The 14,838-nt window shown below is 39.0% G+C and overlaps 1 non-coding gene across 1 annotated transcript; it reads left to right on the forward strand.

Annotated features, from left to right (window-relative positions):
* The first annotated feature begins 6,876 nt into the window (after positions 1 to 6,876).
* Positions 6,877 to 6,983, forward strand: LOC125356983. The gene has a single exon (XR_007212016.1). It is a non-coding gene; the product is annotated as a U6 spliceosomal RNA (small nuclear RNA).
* The last annotated feature ends 7,855 nt before the right edge of the window (positions 6,984 to 14,838 follow it).

Here is a 14,838-nt window from a genome sequence, read left to right on the forward strand (position 1 = left end):
ATTCCCAGTAAGGAGTTTCTTTTTGTCTGTGGGCCCAAGGATGCCACACCTTGTCAAAAAAATCTCCCCTTTCCCCATACAAAGTCTTGAGGAGACTAGTTTGACCAGCTGCCTTTACGTGGTAGAGTCTCAATATGAATAGGACAGCCAGCCTCTGCTTAGTAATTAGCAAAATTTCCTCCCAAGTATTCCGGGCAGTCTTTTCATAGTAAACAGGGAAGTATCTTCTAGATGAATGGAGTGCTGGTCAAAGTCCTGAGCAAATAATAGCTAGGAAATAGCTCAGCCTTAGATATGTAAACTCTCTTTGAAGCAGCAAACTTTTGGAGTGGATAAACTTCTGTATTAGCTTCTTTCCTCCCAGTAATGGCAGTCCTCAATTTTTGTAATCATAATGGCTCACATGCTATATTAACCTTTTACCCTTGAAATTGTAAGTTGATTTCTAACCCTACTTAAACCCTGGCCCTCTTGAAAATAAAATATGCATTGGTTCACTCGCCTTGCATCCCCTGTGTCCTGATTACGGCTGCAGTTACCCAGGCCCAACAGGACAGGAGAAACAAGAGAAAAAGAAATTGAAAAATGGCAAGGAAAAGGGAGAAATAGAAGGTGAAGGAGGAGAGGGAGGAGGGAGAGATGGAAAACCGGGAAGGAAAGTGTGAAGGAGATGGAGAGAAAGAATAGGGGAGAACTCCATAAGCTAAACCAAAGACAAATTTGTCAAAGTCTCACAACAGAAAATTGTCTACTAATATAAACAAAATAGAAAAATATATAAACCTTAGTCTGAGAAATAGCTATCACTATGTGGAAAATTGTGCTCTAATATGTGTATGGAAAATGAGTTAGAATCAGATTTTTGTCAGTATACTACCTATTTTTAAAATTATTAGTACTTTAAAGGTAAAACACTATAAAATATGCTTCCATTAAAAATAATTCCCAAGTTACTCATAATACTATTCACAAGGTCAAGTTCACACAAGTGAAAGGAAGTAGATTAGCATTAGTAGTACCAAATGTGCATCAAAGAGACTGTAGTTATATGCAACAAATCCATTCCTAAGAAAGCCATATTACTTTGAAATTGTGACGACAGCATTGTAATTTGTTTGGAATTGGTTTTCTATCCTTTCAATTTTGGAACCATAGAAATGAAAGATTCTCCAACCAAGACAGTCCATGTTCAGGATTAGCTTCGTTGTCTACATAAATGATATATTTAAATATGCCTGATTCTCTTCACTATTAATGTCTTTGCATATTGCATACTATTCATATATTGCATATTTTATATATAATAATAGGTAATATAATTCATCAATTTGTACTGTATTTAACACTATTATTGGGTATTCTAGGCTTGAAATATCACCCATGGCAGCCATGTATATTGTTGGAATAATCTGTTTCTTAAATTTGCATGAAATGGTCAGTGCACTAAAAACCTTGGGGTCTCACTGGTTCTGTAATATATTGATGACTTCTGTCTTATCACTTCCATTCTCTTTGTATTTCAACATATGTAATTTTTCTATTTAGAAGTTGTTGCATAACAGACTTTACATGGACTTTGGAAAATCTATAAAATAAATTCTGATTAAACAAAAAAGTCACTGTAACTGCATAAACAACCCATAACATTTTGAGCTCTTCAGTCATTAGAAAATATTCTCTGCTCTACAGTTTTCCATTTTGTCTTTGTAGTTACTTTTTCCACTTTCCCTTTACCCCTCTTTCTTCTGCTGGCTTCCTGAAGACTTTTCATGGAGTTGAATTTCCCTTGCTGTAGTCTATCAGGGATTTCCAATTTGTCTTCTGGGACTGAGAATGGATTATTTAACAATTTACTAATCTTTCAGTCTTTCCACATCAGATTTCTAAATATACCACTGAATTTTGGGGGGAAAGTGGTGGTGAGGTCAGTCCTGGGTTTAAACTGAGGGCTGAGGTTTTTTTTTGTTGTTTGTTTGCTTGCTTGCTTGCTTTAGACTATTACTCTGCCACTTGAACCACTTCTGATTGTTAGATAGATATACGAGTTTTATGGACTTTCCTGCTCAGGGTGACTTTGAACTGTGGTCCTCAAATTCCATTACAGGCATGAGCCACCAGCGCTCAGCTGAGAGCTAATTTTTCCCCCCAACACTGTCGATCTCATAAAAAATGGGGCTGGCGCACTCAGGCCACATAGACACAATATCGTCCCTGGGGTAGATTGTCAGCATGGATGGCAATCCACAGAGTATTCAACAGCCCTCATCATCTGCCATGAACACCTGGAAAGAACACAGCTTGAGCAAGAACTCAGTGATCTCCTCCCAGGAGCTCAGGGATGTGGAGAGGCTGAGAGTTCTGACACCCTGCCCTGCCTGTGGGCAATTGGGAGGTGAAGGCAGCTGAAGCCAGGCACTGCAGGCCTGTCATCTTAGCTACTCAGGAGGCTGAGAGCTAAGGATCATAGTTCAAAGTCTGTTTGAGCAGAAAAGTCTAAGAGATTCTATTTCTAGTTAACCAGCAAGAAGCCAAGCTAGAGGCCAAGAATAGGAGGATTAGGAGGAGGGGGAGGGGGAGAAGAAGGGGGAGTGGAGGCAGAGAAGGAGGTAGAGATGGAAGAGGAGGAGGAGGAGGAGGAGAATAAGAGGAAAAGGGACGGAAGTGGTAGAAGCAGAAGCAGAAGCAGAAGCAGCAGTACTGGAGGAAGAGGAAGAAGGAGGAGGAGGAGGAAGAAGAAGCAGAAGCAGCAGCAGGAGAAGGAGAAGCAGAAGGAGAAGGAGAGGAGATGAAGAAGTAGAAGGAGAAGAACCACAAGCAGCAGTATCAGAATGAGAAGAAGAGGAAGAAGAAGGAGGAGGAAGCAGAAGAAGCAGAGGAAGAAGCAGCAGAAGGAGAAGCAGAAGATGCAAAAGAAGAAGCAGAAGGAAGAAGAGCAGAAGAAAGGAGAAGCAGAAGTAGTAGCTGAAGAAGTAGAAGAAGCAGAAGGAAGAAGCAGAAGAAAGGAGCAGAAGAAGAAGAAGAAGAAGAAGAAGAAGAAGAAGAAGAAGAAGAAGAAGAAGAAGAAGAAGAAGAAGAAGAAGAAGAAGAAGAAGAAGAAAGAAAGAAAGAAGAGAAGGAGAAGGAGGAGAGGAGAAGGAGAAAGAAGAAGAAGAAGAAGAAGAAGAAGAAGAAGAAGAAGAAGAAGAAGAAGAAGAAGAAGAAGAAGAAGAAGAAGAAGAAGAAGAAGAAGAAGAAGAAGGAGAAGGAGAAGAAGGAGAAGGAGAAGGAGAAGGAGAAGGAAGAAGAAGAAGAAGAAGAAGAAGAAGAAGAAGAAGAAGAAGAAGAAGAAGAAGAAGAAGGAGAGGAGGAGGAGGAGGAGGAGGAGGAGGAGGAGGAAGGAGGAGAGAAGAAGGAGGAGGAGGAGGAGGAGGAGGAGGAGGAGGAGGAGGAGGAGGAGGAGGAGGAGGAGGAGGAGGAGGAGGAGGAGGAGGAGGAGGAGGAGGAGGAGGAGGAGGAGGAGGAGGAGGAGGAGGAGGAGGAGGAGGAGGAGGAAAAGAAAAAGAAGATAGTAGGGTGACCCATAGGACAAGCATGGTAGGTTCTCCCACTAATTTTTTTTTATCCAAATAATGATTAAGAAACTTGGGCTTAGAACCATCCAAACAGATTTGTGACTGAAATTTTAACTTGTTTACATTCATATTGAAGTGCCAGACTTTGAAGTCAGGCCCCACTTTACCACGCGAACTCCACTTTACCACATGAACCTGAGATAAGCAGGCCCTGTGAACAAACCCAGGACAAGCTTATTAGGGCCCAGCCGGTCGAGAACTCTAATGACTGGGAATTCTTCACTCTAACTGCCCCTAGAATGCCTCGAGCCCTGAGCCAATCAGATTTGTACCCATAATCTTGCTAGCTTAAACACCTGATTGCTGTAACTTTGTCTTTTGCCTTTATAAGCTTTGTGTAATCACAGCTGGGGGCTGCCTCCTAAAGTCCGCTATGTGAGTGGGTAGGACAATGCCCAGGCCATGGACCTGCTTGAATAAAGTCTTGCCTTGCTATTGCATTTCGGGATATCTGAGTCTCGGTGGTCTTCTTGGTGGTGGTCTCGCAACTTGGCACAACAATATAAGTGACTGGTAAGGAACTAAGGGAAGGTAGTAGTAATTACCTAATTTTACAGAATGTCTATAATTTTGTTAATAATTGGCTTCAGTTAATTATTATGAAGCATAAAGATTTGTAATTGTGAAAATACAATGTATGGAATCAGAGCTCCTCTGGGTTTTAATCCTGGTGATTATCACTTTTATCCTGCTATCCAACTTGCTTCTGAAAGAGGCTGAGAAAGGGATTTTGTTTAACCACCAGCAAAAGAGAAAGGGAAATTTTACACACTTACCATAAACAAGGACCCCCACCACACACACACACACACATCTATCACAGGCTACCAAGCAATGCAGTTTTAGTTGAGACAGTTAATGGTCTCTATCCTTTTTGTAAAAACAACAACAACAAAAAAAAAACCCACTTTTTTATTTTTGGGTTGGTCATGGGGTTTGAACTCTGGGCCTCGGTACTGTTCCTGAGCTCTTCAGCTCAAGGTTAGCGCTCTACCACGTGAACCACAGTGTCAAGTCCAGTTTTCTGGTGGTTAATTGTAGAGAAGTGTCTCATAGATTTACCTGCAGGAGCTGGCTTTGCACCATCAGATCTCAGCCTCCTGAGATCATCAGACCTCAGATCTCAGCCTCCTGAGTAGCTACGATTAGAGGTGTGAGCTACTAGGCACCCAGGGAAAGTTACTTTCTTATAAGCAGTGCTAAAAGCCCTTTTTCTTTAGTTAATTTTCGGATACAGCTTTACAGTTTCGCCCCCCAGTCATTAAGGACCAAGATTTTCCTGTTTACCTATTCCATGGTAGCAGAGGTGACAGGTATATAGTACCACATCTGGCTTAATCTTTGAGGTATGGGCTCAGGAAATTTTTGTTTGAATTGGTCTTTGAACCCCTATCCTTCTTACCACTTCTAGTGTACATTGTGTGGCACAATCCAAGCTTTACCATCACAGAACTTCCATAACCTGAAAACTTTAAGTTGCCTGCATACATCTTTTCCTGAAATACTTGAACAAAATGATAACCAGACAGCAATGTCAGATATTGGCCTGATGTGTTAGTCTAATATATTCTTTTATTTCTATGAAATCTCTCTCTTCACATGACTTGTACTTTAAAAAGAAATAGGTACCTTCATGCAATGAGCAAAATGAATAGCAAGTGTTTCTTGGAATGCATAAATGAAGAAACAGTTTTGCTCAAATACCCAACTTATTCCAGTTTGGTCAATTTTGCAAATGAATGATGAGTGTTTACTAAAAAAAAAAAAAAAAAACCTTTATGTTCTTATGTGGCTTTCATGTTACTAAACATGGGGTAGAGGGAAAAGACTTCTTACAGTATTCCTCTTCACACATTTTGACGGATGGAATGCAGATGTCTCTACCCTACTTTAAAAGTATAGGCCTTTTATTAGACTAGTAGTGAATAGAGAAAAATTATCTCATAAATTATCCATTTTTTTCCATAGTTCATAAGAATGTAAGATAGTATCTTCAATTATATAGTGATTACTTGTAGCATATAATCATGCAATGAATCTTGATGAACATATTTTAGAAGTTACAATATTATGAATACTAAATAAACATAATTAAAACATTTTTCATCTGTCTCATTTAATAATATCCATGAAGATTTTGAATTGTACATCCTCTGTGCAATTGTAGAATTGTGGCGGCTCATATTATCTTCCTATTTGAAAGATCTGTATTACATGTACATGATAAAATAGACTGATAAACATGGGAATATACAGACATATGTATATATATATATATAGACACATATATTACATGGTAAGTATATGACAGGTATTTGTGTACATTAGCATGGGGCAGAAAAGTAACTGACAAATCTTACCTCCCAACTAATGCCTATATATGACCAAGAGCATATGTTTATAGTACTCAAATGTAAGAAGTCTGGCAGAAATGTGTGGAGACTTTTAATTAGTATCTGCTTTTTGATTCTTTGAACTTCATCATAGAGAGGAGATATCCTTGTTCCTTATGAAATTGTTCTCTTCTGTTTTCCCTCAGTCAATAGTAATGTCACTTGCCCTGACCTTCAATGCTGTTAAATCCACTATGTTCTTACTAACCTATAGTTTTGAACAAAAGGTGGATATTTAACTTATAAGCCCTTAGTCCTTACTGCAGAGCAAGAATACCCACCCAGCTTCTTATCCTACTTTGCTGTTTGCAGATTCTCAATTTATATGCTAGGCTGGGATGCTGATCTTGCAGTCAAGAGTTAAATCTTAAAACACACAAAAATGCATTCTCAAATAAAATACATTTTAATTAAAAATGAATATATGTGCATGTGCATGCATATATATGCATGTGCATATATAATATATTACTATTTTAATGGAAAAATTCTAGGGCATCTGTTGAAATGTTTCTTCTAATGATTAGTTTTGTAAGAAAGGTGAAATTTAACTTTTTTCTTAATTACTTGGGCTCTCCATAAAAACTCTATACTTATGTCCTTACAAATATTCTCTCTGTAGCACAGAGGCCTTACTTTAAGGAAGACAACTTCTTTTAGCAATATTAAGATATTGACTCTGGAATCAGTCAGGGAATGAAAAATGAAGTTAGGCATATTTAATCTACTCAGCAAGGATTTAACATTGCCTTTGATAATAAGAGAGAAAATTAATAACTCCCCATCGTCCTTCTTAGAGATATTTATGAGGACAAAATTGTATCAAAACGTATGGGAAAGCATTTAGAAAATACATGAAAATATAAAATGTAGTGCTCGCTTCAGCAGCACATATACTAAAATTGGAACGATACAGAGAAAATTAGCATGGCCCCTGCGCAAGGATGACACGCAAATTCGTGAAGCGTTCCATATTTAAAAAAAAAAAAAAGAAAATATAAAATGTAGGGAAATTTATGATTGTTTTACAGTTTATAATTATATTACTTAAACTTTAGAAGAAATAGTCATTTGAATTTTGTGAGTTTAACATTTTTTTTTAAACATTGAGTTTTAGGTTGCTTCTTTGAATAAGAAAAAAAATCTATGTTGACAATAATAGAATGCACATTTTCCTATTTTTGTAACTCTTCAAGAATTCTACTTTCCCTTGAACACTGGTTAGCCTTACCACCTTTCCTTAAAAGTCTATGCTAGTGGGGATTCTTATGTGCCATTCATCTCAGAAATAAATAATGTAGACATTACAGTTTCGTACATGAATGTAGAGAAAAGCAGTAGGACAGAGAGGAGTAAAGTTGGTTTTCATCCACCAAATTAACAAGAATGTGTGGTTGAAGTGCCAGACTTTGAAGTCAGGCCCCACTTTACCACACGAACCCACTTTACCACGTGAACCTGAGATAAGCAGGCCCTGTGAGCAGACCCAGGACAAGCTTATTAGTGCCCAGCCGGTCAAGAACTCTAACCACTGGGAATGCTTAACTCTAACCACCCCTAGAATGCCTCGAGCCCTGTGCCTCGAGCCCTGAGCCAATCAGATTTGTACTCGTGTCCTGGTCTTGCTTGCTTGAACACCTGATTGCTGTAACTTTGTTTTTTTCTCTTGCTTGAACACCGGATGGTTGTAACTTTGTTTTTGTCTTGCTTGAACATCTGATGGCTGTAACTTTGTTTTTTGGCCCTTATAAGCCCTGTGTAATCGCAGCTTGGGGCTTTCTCCCAACCTCCGCTCTGTCGGTGGGGAGGACGAGGCCCGAGTTGCAGCTCACTTGAATAAAGCCTTGCCTTGCTTTTGCATTTTGTAACGTCTGAGTCTCGGTGGCCTTCTTGGTGGTTGTTTCGCGACTTGGCACAACATGGTCACGTATGTACTTTTGTATAATGTACTAATCAGCTCATTCACTTTTAATGATAACCAAAGTTTTTAGAATGAATTGTTCTAAACTAGCAGTGCACAATATATTTCTTATGGAAAATTGAAAAGGAAGCATATCATCATTTAAATACTAGTCTCTCTTTTCACTTGTTTTGCATTTAAAAAATTAGAGGTCCTTTTAGTTATGTACTTCAGAAGTGTATGCAATGCCACTTGTAATTATTTAAATAACACATAAGTTAATATTTACTAAGTTGTTACCAAGTATTTGACTTAATAGGACAATGACAGCAACAGGGAGAGGAAAAGGAAGAATGGAAGAAACAAAGGAATGAGGAAGGAAAGAAAGAAAGAGAAAGAAGGAAGGAAAGACAGAGAATGAAAGATAGGATGACAGAGAGAAAAAGGAAGGAGGGAGGGAGGAAGGAGAGAAGAAAAGAAGAAAGGAAAGAAAGAAGAGAAAGAAAGGAGGGAAGAAGGAAGGAAGGAAAGACAGACAGAAAGACAGACAGACAGAAAGAAAGAAAGATACACAGACAGAAAGAAAGAAAGAAAGAAAGAAAGAAAGAAAGAAGAAAGAAAGAGAGAAAGAAAGAAAGAAAGAAAGAAAGAAAGAAAAAAGAAAGAAAGAAAGAAAGAAAGAAAGAAAGGAAGGAAGGAAGGAAGGAAGGAAGGAAGGAAGGAAGGAAGAAAGTGAGGAAGGGAGGGAGGGAGGAAAAGAAAGGAGGAAGGAAGGAGAGAAATAAAGAAGAAAGCAACCAAGCAAGTAAGCAAGCGAGCAAGCAAGCGAGCAAGAAAGAAAGAAAGAAAGAAAGAAAGAAAGAAAGAAAGAAAGAAAGAAAGAAAGAAAGAGAAAGAGAAAGAGAGAGAAAGAAAAGAAAGAGACTTCTGGGAAGATGGTGGAGGAGCAGCAGAGATCTAGCTAAGCTACCTCCAACATCCCAGCTTTACCATTCCAGAGAAACTTTTACTCCTAGAAAGACAGCCCAAGTAAGTTATAACAGTATAAGGATTCTGGCCAGAAAGGAAAAATCAACCTTGCTGGCCTGAAAACGCAGATTTGAGCTCTGGGCAGCATCCAGGCCAGTGCCAGCTCTGGCACACCACCCGGTACTCCATGCACTGAAAGCACACAGCAGTGACCAGGACGGAATCCTCCAGACAGCAGCAGACAGACGTGGATTGCAGGCTGAGAATGGACAGGCCAAAATTGCAGAGAAAGCATGAGTTCTCCAAATAATCCATTCTCACTCGTGCCCACAGAGCAGCATCTGGAAGTTAGCCCTTTCCCCACTTCCAGAGAGAAGCACCATCTTTGACTCTGGCATAGACCCACTCAGACCAGACTGGAAATAAAGCAGGCCAGGGGAAAGCAAGGACAAAGTTACCATCTTTGAAAAGGGCAAGAGTCAGTGACCGATAAGAGACAGCTATGCTCAGGAGAAGGTCCCACCGTACAGGCATGAGGCTTATTCCCAGACCCTGGCTCAAAGACTCAGGTAAACATAGCCTGAGGTGCCCCACCCTGTCCCTACCCGCCAACACAGTGGTTACCAACTCTCCAGCAGCCGGAAATTCTAAAATCAAACTGAAAGGAGCAAGCAGTTACTGGTGGCATGGAACAATCAAACGAGAGAGTAAACAGTTCCTGAGACAGATAAATGGCCCCTTTACAAAGGACTCCCAACTCCCAACTCCCACCAGCAAACTGAGGTGAATTCCACAGTTAGCTCTGCCCAGGAGAAGGTTGCTCCGCCCAGGAGGGAGGAACCTACCCTGGGGCAAGCTACTTTCAGCCAGGTAAACCAGCCCAGAAACCCCCCTCCCTGTTGAGTCTGCAGCCTATTCAGAGCCAGGCATTAAAGGCAGCAGCCCACAGCAGACTGGAAGAGCCACAGTTCCCCAGACCGTTCATCATCCCACAACTACATAGGACACCCAAGTCTTACCTGCAAGTTGTGCAAACCACAGAGCCCCAGAATTTAGCTAATGGGGTGGGCAGGGGGTGTATGTCAGAGCAGATCCACTCCCTTCAAGCTGCAAGCAAATCAAACCAGCCAAGCAGCAGGAACATAGACTGTAGACCATCTCAAGGAAACCAGAGAAGGGAAAGAGCCCACTCAAACAAGGAAGACTCCATTTTTTAAAACATTTTTATTTTTTCATTTTGGAGTTGCCATTTGTTTTTTGTTTTCTGGGTTTTTTGTTTGTTTGTTTTATTGGGATTTTTTTTGGTAATTTTTTTTTGTTTACTGTTTGTTTTCCTGAAAATTTTCTTTGTTTCTCTTTTCACAGTTTCTTTCTTAAAAATGACTTCCTTTGACAAACACCATTACTCTTTTCTGTTGACTCTCCATTCTCTGTCATTTTAGCCTTGTTCTTTCTACAGTTTCTACTCTTCCCCACTTTTCCACTTCACTGAAACTAAACCAAAAATCATCAACCCCCATTCATTGTACTCTATTCTGTTCACTACCCCTAACTTACCCTCCTAAATTTACAACCAGGAATTCCAGACTACATTGACCCTTCATTATCAGATAGAGGGTAACCCTGTTCAATCTGAGTGAGTCAAAGGGATTCATAGAGAAATCCCACCAGTCCAAAAAGAACTAAATATAGGAACAGACATTGCTAATAAGGTTATAACGGTAAATAAATAACTACTGAATACAGGCTAAGGGTTCATTGTTACATTAAAATTGTATTCTTTGGGGCTGGGGATATGGCCTAGTGGCAAAAGAGCTTGCCTCGTATACATGAGGCCCTGGGTTCGATTCCCAGCACCACATATACAGAAAACGGCCAGAAGTGGCGCTGTGGCTCAAGTGGCAGAGTGCTAGCCTTGAGCAAAAAGGAAGCCAAGGGCAGTGCTCAGGCCCTGAGTCCAGGGCCCAGGATTGGCAAAAAAAAAAATTGTATTCTTTGGGGCCACCAAATTTACTTTTATATACAAAAATGGGAGGAAAGCAATGTGTTTATAATTGTGAACTTCTAACATTTATACAACAGTGCTTAGTAAGGTCTGCTTTGGGTCTTAAATGGTGCTCACAGTTGCTTGTAGATTGGCATTTCCAATCCAAATGGGAAGAAGAAGCACAAGAAAGATGGCACTCCCACTCAAAACAAGCAGGAAGCAGAGCAGTCAATCAAAGACCTAGAAGAGAACCCTCAAAATGCTCTACAAACTCTACTGATATAAATGTTAAATGAAAAGTGTGAATCTCTTTAGACAACTATTTTAGAGTGTGAGGAGGTGAACCAAAAATTAATATAGGTTTTCATGGCCTCCACAAATATAAAGATAAATGAACTTCAAGAGTCCAGTGAAAAGTCCAAAGAAAAGATAGTTACCCAGCTAAAAGACTTGAGACAGTACTCAAAATCAAATTAATAAAGTAAAGAAGTCCATAAAGGACCTAGGAGAAAATTATAGCAAAGACATGGAAGCTAACAATGAAGACCAGTCAGAAGGAAGGGAGATTCGAAATCAAGTAGCTAGCCTACAGTGCAGAGTAGATGAAGCAGAGGATCGAACTGCAGGAACTGAAGATTCCCTAGAATCTACGGAGAAAGAACAAAAACAATACAAAGCCAATCCAATAAGCGAAACAGATCACTCCAGGAGCTCCAAGATACAATCAGGAAACCAAATTTAAGGCTAATAGGTATCAAGCAAAACATAAAGAAAGAAATCAATGAATAGACAATTTATCTAACAGAATATTAGCTGAGAAATTCCTAAATATCCAGATGGATAGGCCTATCCAGAAACAAAAAGCATTTAGAACCCAAACAGACTAGACCAGAATAGGACATCCCATGGACACATTGTAATCCAAACAGGATGAACAGAGAACAAGGAAAGAATCCTTAAAGTTGCTAGGAAGAAGTAAACAATCACATATAAAGGAAAACTGAACAGAATTACTCCAGATTTCTCAGCAGAGACCATGAAAGCAAGCAGAGCCTGGAATGTGGTATGAGGTATCTTTTAGGTATGCCTAAAGAAAAATAATTACCAACCTAGAATACTGTGTCCAGCTAAAATATCATTCATAGCAGGACAAATAAAAGTCTTCCACAGTAAGGAAAAACTGAAACAATCTAGGTCAAACAAACCCGCACTACAGAAAATCCTGAAGGTTTTCCTACACATTGAAAATTATCAGGATCAAAATATAGACAGAGAAATAAACCCTAAATAGAACGAGGTTATTAGAGAAAGAATTGGGAAGACACAGACCTTTAAAGATAACTATAATGAAAGGAACAATCATCTCACAAACCTAATTCTCAATATTAATGGACTTAACTCTAATTAAATGCTATAGACTCTTAAGTTGGATCAAAAATCAAGATCCATCTTTCTGCTGCCTCCAAGAGACACATCTATCCAGCAACAGCAAACATATTCTGAAAGTGAAAGGCTGGAATAAAATATATCAAGCAAACGACCCCCATAAGCAGGATGGAGTTGCCATCCTAGTATCGGATAAAATTGACTTCAAATTGAAAACAGTAAGAAGATACAAAGAAGGTTACTACATACTAATAAAGGAATCTCTCCTTCAGGAGCATATAACCAACCTAAATATCTACACCCAAAACACAGGAGCACTCAACTTCATCAAACAAACACTACTAACCCTAAAAACACTCATGGACTTAAACACATTTATAGTTGGAGACTTTAACACTCCACTATCACCTCTGGACAGATCAACACGCCAAAAACTGAGCAAAGGAACCTCAGAACTATAAAACTGCATAGCCCAACTAGACTTAACCGACATCTACAGAATATTCCATTCAGCAACACCAGAATACACATTGTTTTCAGCAACACATGGAAGATTCTCCAAAATAGATCACATCTTAGGGCACAAAGAAAATTTGTACAAATTCAGAAGTATCAAAACTATTCCCTGAATTCTCTCAGACTGCAATGGAATAAAATTAGAACCCAAGTCAAACAGCCACCACAAAAAATCCTACAGTTCAGGGAGACAAAAAACATATTGCTGAAGCAATAGTGGGACATTGAAGAAATTAGAACAGAAATCGAAATGTTTATGGTACATAAACAACAATGATGACACAAAGTAACACCTTTTTTGTGACACAGCAAAGGCAGTACTCAGAGGAAAATTTATATCTCCGAGTGCCTACATCAACAAACTGGAGAAACAGCAATTCAACCACTTAAAGAAGCACCTTAAGCTAATTGAAAGAGAACAAAGAGCCAAACCCCAAGCAAATAGATGGGAGCAAATTATTAAAATCAAATCAGTATTAAATGACATAGAATCAAAACAAAAACAATGAAAGAATCAACAAAATGAAAAGCTGTTGCTTTGAAAAAATTAACAAGGTAGACAGACCCCTAGCATATCTGACCAAAAAAACGAGGGAAGCACACCTAAATAAACAAGATCAGAGATGAAACAGGTAACATTACCACAGAAACAACCAAAATTCTGAACACCATAAAGAAATATTTTGCAAACCTTTATGCCAACAAATTTGAGAACCAGGAAATGGATGATTTCCTGGCAAAAACTGATATCCCCAAACTCAACTATGAAGATTTAAACCTTCTATTATGAGAACTTTAAGAACATGAAAAACAAAATTAAGGCAGAACTAAGAAAATGGAAAAACCTCCCATGCTCCTGGATTGGGAGGATTAATATTGTCAAAATGGCAATGTTGCCAAAGGCTATCTACACATTCAATGAAATACCCATTAATATCCCTACACCAATTTTTAATGAAATAGAGGAAGCTATCCAGAAATTCATGTGGAACAATAAAAGACTTAGAATAGCAAAAACAATCCTAAGCAGAAAGAACAGTGCTAGAGCAATTACAATGCCAAACTTCAAGCTGTATTATAAAGCTATAGTAATAAAAACAGCTTGGTATTGGCACAGGAACAGGCCTGAAGACCAATGGATCAGAAATGAAGACCCAGAAATGCACTCGCAGAACTATGCCTGTTTAACCTTTGATAAAGGAGCTAAAATTGGGATGGAAGAAAGATAGCCTCTTTAAAAAATGGTGCTGGCAAAACTGGTTCAACACCTGCAACAAACTAAAACTAGATCCTATATATCACCCTGCACCAAAATCAATTCCTAATGGACAAAAGACCTTGAAATAAAGCAGATAACCTGATAACAGTACAAGAAGGAATAGAGAAAAACTTAGGCTCCTTGGCAGATGATGAAACTTCCTTAATAAAGGCCCAAAATTGCAAGAAATCAAAGAAAGTTTTGACAAATGGGACTGCATCAAACTGCAGAGCTTCTGCAGGGCAAAGGACATAAACAGAAAGCCCACAGATTGGGAGAAGCTCTTTACTGGCTATAAAATGGACAAAGGCCTCATATCTAAAATATATGCAGAACTAAAAGAAAAAAAAAATCCTTCCAAAACAAAACCGCAAAGAAACAACAGCCCCCTCAACAAGTGGGCTAAAGACTGAGAAAGAGACTTTTCTGAAGACAAAATGAGAATGGCTGAGAGACGAATGAAAAAGTTCTCTATAACACTGGCCATAAAAGAAATGCAAATCAAAACATCATTGTGATTCTACCTCATCCCAGTAACAATGTCCATTATCAAGAAAACTAATAATAACAATATTTGGAGGTGATGTGGCCAAAAGGGAACCCTACTTCATTTTTGGTGGGAATGTAAACTGGTTCAACCACTCTGGAAAGCTGTAAGGAGAATCCTCAGATGTCTAAACATAGAGCTCCCCTTTGGCCTGCAGCCCCACTGTTGGGCGTCCACCCAAAAGACTACAAACAAGAACACACTACAACCACCAGCACAAAAATGTTCATTGCAGCACAATTTGTCATAGCTAAAATATGGAACCAACCCA

This window comes from Perognathus longimembris, chromosome 8 (assembly GCF_023159225.1).
Source record: "Perognathus longimembris pacificus isolate PPM17 chromosome 8, ASM2315922v1, whole genome shotgun sequence".
NCBI classification, from domain to species: Eukaryota; Metazoa; Chordata; class Mammalia; order Rodentia; family Heteromyidae; genus Perognathus; species Perognathus longimembris.